General features: G+C 46.9%; 1 long non-coding RNA gene across 1 annotated transcript in view; it reads left to right on the top strand.

The window, feature by feature from the left end:
- Positions 1-5,842, top strand: part of LOC112550201 — a 42,490-nt gene extending 36,648 nt beyond the window's left edge. Inside the window, exon 4 of the long non-coding RNA XR_003093906.1 lies at positions 5,669-5,842. This is a non-coding gene — a long non-coding RNA (uncharacterized LOC112550201). The remainder of the gene's footprint in view (positions 1-5,668) is intronic.
- Positions 5,843-7,975: the final 2,133 nt, after the last annotated feature.

Raw genomic sequence — 7,975 nt, 5'->3', positions numbered from 1 at the left:
ACATTTTGGTTTGAAAATGATTGCCATGGCAGGGCATGGGCAGTGCCTTTGTCTCCCTTGTAGTTCTCGGTAGCATGTTGTAGACCAGGAGTGCCAAACTCACCCCTCCTCCTGGGCTGGATCTGGACTGTGCGGCTCCTCCCAGGCTGTGTTCAGAGATGGCAGTGGAGGCAGGCCAAGTGGCAGCGGGGCAAGCAACAGTGACAGCGGCAGAGGTTAATGGGGCATTTCCAGCTGAGCTCCTCCTCTGCCCACCCCACACCCAAATTCCTGGCCTCTCTGGGAGCCCCACAGGCTGAATCAGGCCCGCAGGCCACATGTTTGATACCCCTGTTGTAGACTTTTTTTGGAGTTTGGGGATTTTGTGAGGGTGTGAAGAGGCAGTTTTGGCAATTTGGGGGAACGCTTGGGTTGTCTGCAGACTCAGGGGACTGGTCCAATGGCCGGTGGCCCAGGAAGCCCCTATGTCAGGAGAGCAGCCTTTACGGATCACGTTCGGGTGCCCTTACTTGCAGTGATTAGCAATTCAGACATTCATGCTTAGTCCAAGCCTGGCCTTCCCAAACTATTCCAATACATTTGTTTAGTGCCTCCTATCTCTGATCAGGCCTGAGGTCCCATTGCACTAGGAACTGTAGAAAGGAGAAAGATAGTCCCTGTACCGAAGAGCCTTTCATATGGTATTTGTAGTGTGTGCGTTTCCTTTGCCAGAATCCAGATCACCAAATTTTGGAAAGGTCTCAAAAATGCAGGTCTCAAAAATACCTCAAGCCCAGCCTCGTCCCTATTCCCTTGATTAATTATGGGCTTGCTTTTGTTCTGAGCCAAAATTCAGTAGTGTGGTTTATTTAATTATTATTATATTTGAACTGGCTCCTAAATGTGAATGCTGACGAGTTGGGGCACGTTGGGCTAATTTCCACTCTGTCGCATGGAAGTAAACCTGGAATAATTCTGCCAAAGTTCTCAGTGTTGTAGCCTAATTGATGAGTGTTTGCCTGGTGCTTTGAGATCATCCAAGAAAAGGCACAAGAGGTAAAATTCAGTGTTGAGCAGGGCACTCTTGCAAAAGCTTAGGCCCTATTTAAAAACCCTGGCAGCACTGCCTGTTCCTCTGAAGACCCTACTGCTCGCAGTGCAGATGAGTTATCTACCATGTAGTTCAGAGCTGGGTCTGAACTCCAACTCCTCCAGACATCCAGCCTAGTTCTACCAATCAGCTTATCTTCTATGTCGACAGGTGTGAAATGCAACAAGTTTACAGTTCTGGTAAATCTTGCTTGGATCGTTTTTATCTTTATTCATTTTTCCAAGTCATGCAACAAACATCACCGCATATGGAAATCACTTGCACTGTGATGGTGTGAGGAAGCACTATAAAAATGGCTTGCAAACATTAGCAAATTAAGCCCTGCAAATACCCTGGCAGGTAGTAGATCATATTCTTAGATTTTTATGAGAGGACCATTAGACCATCTGGTCTGACTCAGTTAGATCAGGTAGTATACTGCACTGAGCTCTGTATTTGTGTTTGACTCAAGCCTATCTTCCTTAAAGACATCTGGCCTTGATTCAAAGACATCAAGAGATGGAGGATCCACTGTCTCCCTTGGTTGTTTGTTCCTGTAATAGTCCTCGTGATCAGAAGATGTGTGCCTGTATATCTCACCTGAATTTGCCTGGTTTTAACTTCCAGCCACTCATTCTTGTTATGCTTTTCTCTACTGGGTGAAACAGGACCGTGGCACCCAGAAGTTGCTCTCCACAAGCCACTTATGCCTGTGTTCATTGTCTTTCTGACAAGCCATACAGATGGAGCTTTTGCAGAATACGTGATATTGTTGTGAGATGAGTTAAACACCATTGAACCCACTCACAGCCACCCTTCGTTTGAGATAAGTGTATAAACAGTTAAGCTCCTCAAGGAACAAGAGAAGATTCCACCCAAATCTGAGGCTCATGCTGCTGCCCAAGGTGCAGTGGAGGAAGGGTTTCACTGGGTATGAAAGGAGAAGGTCGTGGACCTTTTCTGCCTTGGACTTTTCTGGTGTAAGGTGTCCCTCTTGGGTAGCTCTGCCTTTGAGGAATTACTCTGAGCTCCTTTCAGCTCAAGCTCCTCACTCCATCAGCTTCTGTGCTTACACCTGGGCATGGCCCCTGGTTGCTGTCAGAGCGGCCTGGGTCCTAATTTCCAAAATAGGAATCCATAGTGTTAAACTCATTCCTAAAGGCTGTTGCCTTTCTCTGGTCTTTGCAACAGAAGAATTATTCCATTGTTTTTCTGTAGTCAAAAACCAAGTGAAAACTAAGAGCTGGCATTTTCCGAAGGGTGCTTTAAGTCTACTGAGGGGTTTCTGGAGACAAATGAGGTTGAGAATCACTGGTCTAGGTATTGAACTTTGCTGTCTCAAGCGGTAGTTTGGTACCCAAGTCCCTTTGTGGATCTAGGCCCAGATTCACCTAAAATAAGGAAAGACCACTCTTGCATTCAAAGATCAACCCGAACCAGGGAAAAGAACAGCCAAGATGGCTCAGGAAAGGAATTAGGATTGAACTTCCATAAAAATACCAAACCTGGAACCGAGGGTGCTTGAGATCATTGGCAGGGGAGTTGCTTTGCTATTTAATTTCCAGGTTTGACACCTGGAGAGTGAGCTTGGGTAAGTGGGGTTTGCTTCTTAGGAGAGCCACGGGAGACATGCCCACAGGGGCCGTGTCCAGATGAGTGTGGCCATGTGGCACGTGGTGCTGCAGACACATCTGTGGTGCCACATATTGTGTGTTCAGAAGTTGTCTGTGCTGCAGTGGAGCAGTGCAGAGGGTTTTTTTGACCCCTGGATATTCAGCGTTCAAAAAAGCCCATGGAAAAAAAAGTGTGGCAGTGCACGTGGGGGCTCATAAGCAGAGCCGGGCCACCCGGAGCTGCGCTGTGGCTGCCCGCCAGGCTCCGTGCGGCAGAACCACTGCTGCTGCAGCCCCAGGAGGCCCCCAGGTAAGGCTGCTGGGAGCAGCCCAGTCCTGACCCCAGCCTCCCCTAGTGCCCCCAGGGTAACTTGCCACGCGTCAAAGCATACCTGGCCTGGCCGTTCCCTGGGGACACGGAGCAGTGGCACAAGGTGCTAGTTGTGCCCAGGAAACCAAGCGTCCACACCACATGTGGATGCAGCCATGGAGTCCCTGGCAGAGCTGGGAACAGTAGTAACGTCTCCTGCGCCCTGTTCAGTGCCCTAAGCACAGAACGGTTTGTCCCGGCTCTAGAGATGTAAAACACAGCTACTGAAATGGGTTTCTGCCCTCCTGTGATCTATGATATCATTGCTGAGCTACAATAATACAGATCACTGAGGATATATGTGCTCAACCTCCTTTTATGACTACCAATATTTTTCACTTCTCTAGCATATTCAGAACACAGGATAGTAAATCCCCTATGTATTCATGTGAAACACAGCAGGTAAACATTAAATATTAGAGCCAGTTAGAATTTTTTTCTGTCAAAACTGTGTTTTCACAGAAAATTGAGTTGCTGAATACATGCTTCTTTTTTTGTTGCAAGTATCTGCTGTCCCTGGAAAGCATCATGCTTTCTCTTGGAAAAACAAAACAAAATATTTTGCATTTTCAGACTCAACTTGAATAATACCAGTTTAAGTGACTTGCAGTCATACGAGGAGTAGTAGAGCTAGGACTATAACCCACATGTCCTTACTCCTGTTATGAAACCAACTGGGCTAAATGCTACTTTTAGTTACAAAAATGTAATTACTGAGTAAACAGGGCTCCTCTGGATTTGTAGTAGGGCACAAATGGTGTATTAGGAGCTCTGCAAAATATGACTGGCAATCCTGCTCAAACTATGGCCCACATAACAACACTGCCCAGTATACAAATTTGACAGGGACATTGCAGAGATACACTCCCTTTCCTCGAGAATATTAGACTTGTTAACTGATCTTAAACTGACTCATAATTGTTGCTCAAGAATATTAGACTGGTTAACTAATCTTAAACCAACTTATAAAGACTTATATTGTTGCTCCAAGTCAGCCATATGAAGAAGAAGTAGGACACATCACCGGAAGCAGAATTGTACCTTTTGCATCCAGCTTGCGTCCAACTCAGGTCAGGGTGGATCAAAAGCCTGGTACTCAGGATTACCACCCGATAACCATTCAGTGCCACAATGCAGAGTTATAGGACTGGAAGGCACTTCAAGGGATATCTTGTCCAGCCTGCTGCGCAGATGCAGGATGAACTATTCTTAAACCATCTCAGATGGCAGTGCAGCCTCTACTTGAAAACCTCCACTGAAAGATATTCCCGAATTTCCCTAGGTGGTTGAAATGAGCGGGTGGCTACCTGATGGCCAACGAAACCATGGCAGAAGGATATAGCAGATCTCTATCCCCCATTTCTGTTTACTTCAGTGCGGGTGCTCGGTGCTTTTCTCATTCAAACCTATGGCTATTCCTTTGCAGCAGTGTCTGAAAAGTTTGAGGACTGAACAGAGAAAACAAAAGAGCAACCCTCTCATCCCTACAGCTGGTTCTTCTGTGTCAGGAACTGAGGCATGCTTCATTGTCGGTCATTCTCAGAAAAGGGCTTCCATCTTCAGGGATGCCAAACACATGGCTATCATAAGCAATGGAGATACAGTAGCATAACCAGCCCTTAGCGCTGATGCAAAGGAGGTACCAGAATGGGGGAAGCCCATGCTGTGGCATGTAAGACACTGCCCACTCCTATGCCCCCCCGCTCTCTGGCACTTGTCACAGTACCTCTTCTGCCTCCCTCCTCTGCTCAGGGCCCCAAAACAGCTAGCTATGACCTTTGAGCTGAAAATACATTTTGCACCCAAATTCATTTCAGGTGCAATTCTGCTGAAATCAGCTGTCATATAAAATTAACTGAAGGGAGCCTTCCATGTTCACCAAGGGCTTAATCTTGCTCCAATTGAATTTGACAGGAGTTCTGCCATTGCCTCTACTGAGAGCAGAATCAGGCTGGTACAGAAAGCCTGAGCAACTTTAAGCTCATTGTTTTGGGGGGAAAAAGTTACTCTTTCTTCTGCATGAAAATCTTCAAAAGATATCCCTATGTTGTTGCCTTGCCCAGGGGAGTAAATAAAGCATCCTGGTTCTGTGTGTTAGTCTAGCACATTGACCGGTCCCAAATAATCCTCTTTGCAAGTGCTGTTATTTTGCTACGCCTCATCGTTCCATGGACCTGCTCTCCACTTGCGGTTTTTGATAGATAAAAGACTATATGTGTTAGCTTGGGTCAGGATTTCTGATTTCCCGCGTGATCCATGACAAGCCTAAGGAAGGGGTTTAGACAACAGGTTAACAAGTTGTTATTAAAATGACGGCAAATATAACCCGCCACCAGAAAGCTGTGGCATTGGAACAGATTTCCCAATTTTCTTAGAGCAACGTAGAAATGCATGTCATTAATAAAACATCTTGTTATATGGCTTTTAATTATTTTCTCATTGCAGTTTTGCTAAGATCGTTACCCCTTCTTACATGAAAGAGCAGATGATTTGATGAAGGCTCCTGTAATAAGCATTGTTAGAGTCATCATCTGCTGGGATAGCTGGATAATTAATGGTTTGTTTAAATTCCAGGTCATTAATTGTTTTGTGTTTTCTATTTTGACTGCTGCTTAGATCCTAATGGGACATTTGAAGAGAAAACAGGAGGGAAGGAAGAGCTACGTTAATCACAAATGTTCACAAGCCAGGTGTGTTGGCCTAATGGATTTCCCAACAAGTGATGTTTCAGGATTTATGGTATTGCTTTAAGAATGGCTGTCTCCACTGAAAACAACCCCTTCCCGGGAAACCAGGCTGATATTTACAGGATTTTATTTTCTTTTTTTGTATGTCATCATGATAAATGATTTCATGAATGGCATCTCTCTAAGAGAAATGTTCTATGTGGTCCTGATCAAATGCCTACTGAGATCAATGGGAGCCCTCCATTGGCTTCACTGGGCTTCATATGCTGCCTTCTGTGAGGCCATATGCTCTAGGGGCATTGAGGTTATATGAGTAGGATTAAAACACTCGGGAACACCTGTTCTCTTACGCAGTGACTGCAGCATTGCCATCTCTCATGAGTTGAACATGAGACTCAAGATATTTGGGATTTTTCTTTTAGAATCCCAGTTGCTGGACTGACAATATTGTATGAGAAATTCAGCTTTCATTTTAAAATACATCAGGCTTCCAGTTTGCCTGAGGAGAGAGAAGCTTAAGGACATGATCTGAGCATGCCCCAAAGGCTTAGAGACCAGACAGCAAATAAAAAGAACCCAAGTTAAAAAAAAAAGCCAATTCAAATGATCTTTCTGAGGCCTGACCCATGATACTGAAGGCCTGAGCTTGGCAATTCCACTACCAACCCCATGGAAGCAAGGCGTGTTCAGTTATATCTTTTACTGGAGCAATTATACAGTGGGGAGAGAGCTGCTGACAGATGTAAAAAATGCACAAAAAAACCATGCTTTACTGGAAGAAGTAGCGTGTTAGTTTGACCCAGCTCCACAGCATCTGTATAGACCGCGTGCTTCAGCAGGGTTTTTTGGCACTTTTATCTGATAGTCAATTCAATCAGCTATTAAATAAAAGTGCCAAAAAACCCCTGCAAAAGCACCCAGTCTATATAGACGTTGGGTGAGCCAGGTCCAACTAATGTGATGCCTCTTCTGGGCATACACTGGGCTCGGTGCGGGGCCATGTCGAGTTTGAAGTAATGCGCTGTTTTGTTTTTCTTTACATCTGTAAGCAGCCCAAATGCCTTTCCCCAGCTCTGACATTCGGTGCCCAAAAGCTTGTATCACCTCTCTCCCCACATTGTAGCTGGTCCAATAAAAGATATGATCAAGCGAACCTTGCTTTTCAGATGTTCCCTGGACTATCTCAGCTACCACAGCATAGTAATGCAACAGCTACAGGTTATTAACCCCTGGGGATTACAATTAAAATCTTTTTTTTTAAAGCTAATGAGCTTTTCATCTGGCTCCCTGGAATAGGAAAATTCCAAGGATCTGGCCCCTGGCAAACCCTAGGGCAGAGGTGGGCAAAATACAGCCCGTGGGGGGCATTCTATGTGGCCTGCGGGGTCCCTCTAAAATTTAGACAACTATTATCTGACAAGGTGCTGGCAACAGGAGCCTCTGGCTGCAGGAGCTGCCAGCTGCAGCATCAAGCAGATTGGGCTCTGGTTTGACGTGACCAACTCCAACCCCAACCTGACCTGCCCCACCCCTTAGCCTAGCAGAGGCTTCTGCCCTGGCAACCCTGTGGCTGTTCCCAAGCCCTCCCTCCATCTGAGAGTGGAAATTCAGGTAAGAATGGGCTGGGAGGGAGGGTGGGATGGACTGCTGGTGATGGCCCCACTCCATGGGACTCACGGGACTCTGGCTCTGTGCATTCATGTGCCATCCCTGGCTAGAGTGCCATTAACACCACATGGAGGCACAGAGCCAGTCCAGCCTGATGGCGTGGGACTTCCCACAGTTCCTGGCACTCTAGTATACCACCAGTCTGGGCTGGTCCCATGCTACATCATGTGGGTCCCAGCCATGGAGCTGGGAAATGCACACTGCAGCCAGGATGGCATGGGCAGGGCTGTCTCTGTGCTGTGCCATGTAGGTCATGGCCGTGCAGCTGGAACTGCATTCTCCCAGACTGAGCTGGGCTTGCCTTGTGCCGTGCTGTGTGCATTCCAGCCTTGCAGCTGGGAACTGCGTGCCACAGCCAGGCCGGGACAGGCTGGGCTGGGCTGGGCTGGCTGTGTGCTACACTGTGCAGGTCATGGCCTTGCAGCCAAGAACTGCACGCTGCAGCTGGGATGGGACCCACTCGACGCAGCATGAGGCCAGCCCGGCCCAGCCTTAAAGAGCGTAGTTCTAGCTGCAACCCTGAGACCTGCGTGGAGCAGCACAGAGCCAGCTCAGTCCATTCCAACCC

Source organism: Alligator sinensis, unplaced genomic scaffold (assembly GCF_000455745.1).
Source record: "Alligator sinensis unplaced genomic scaffold, ASM45574v1 scaffold885_1, whole genome shotgun sequence".
Classification (NCBI taxonomy): domain Eukaryota; kingdom Metazoa; phylum Chordata; order Crocodylia; family Alligatoridae; genus Alligator; species Alligator sinensis.
Note: the sequence above shows the minus strand (reverse complement) of the source record. Positions and strands in the feature narration are given on the sequence as shown.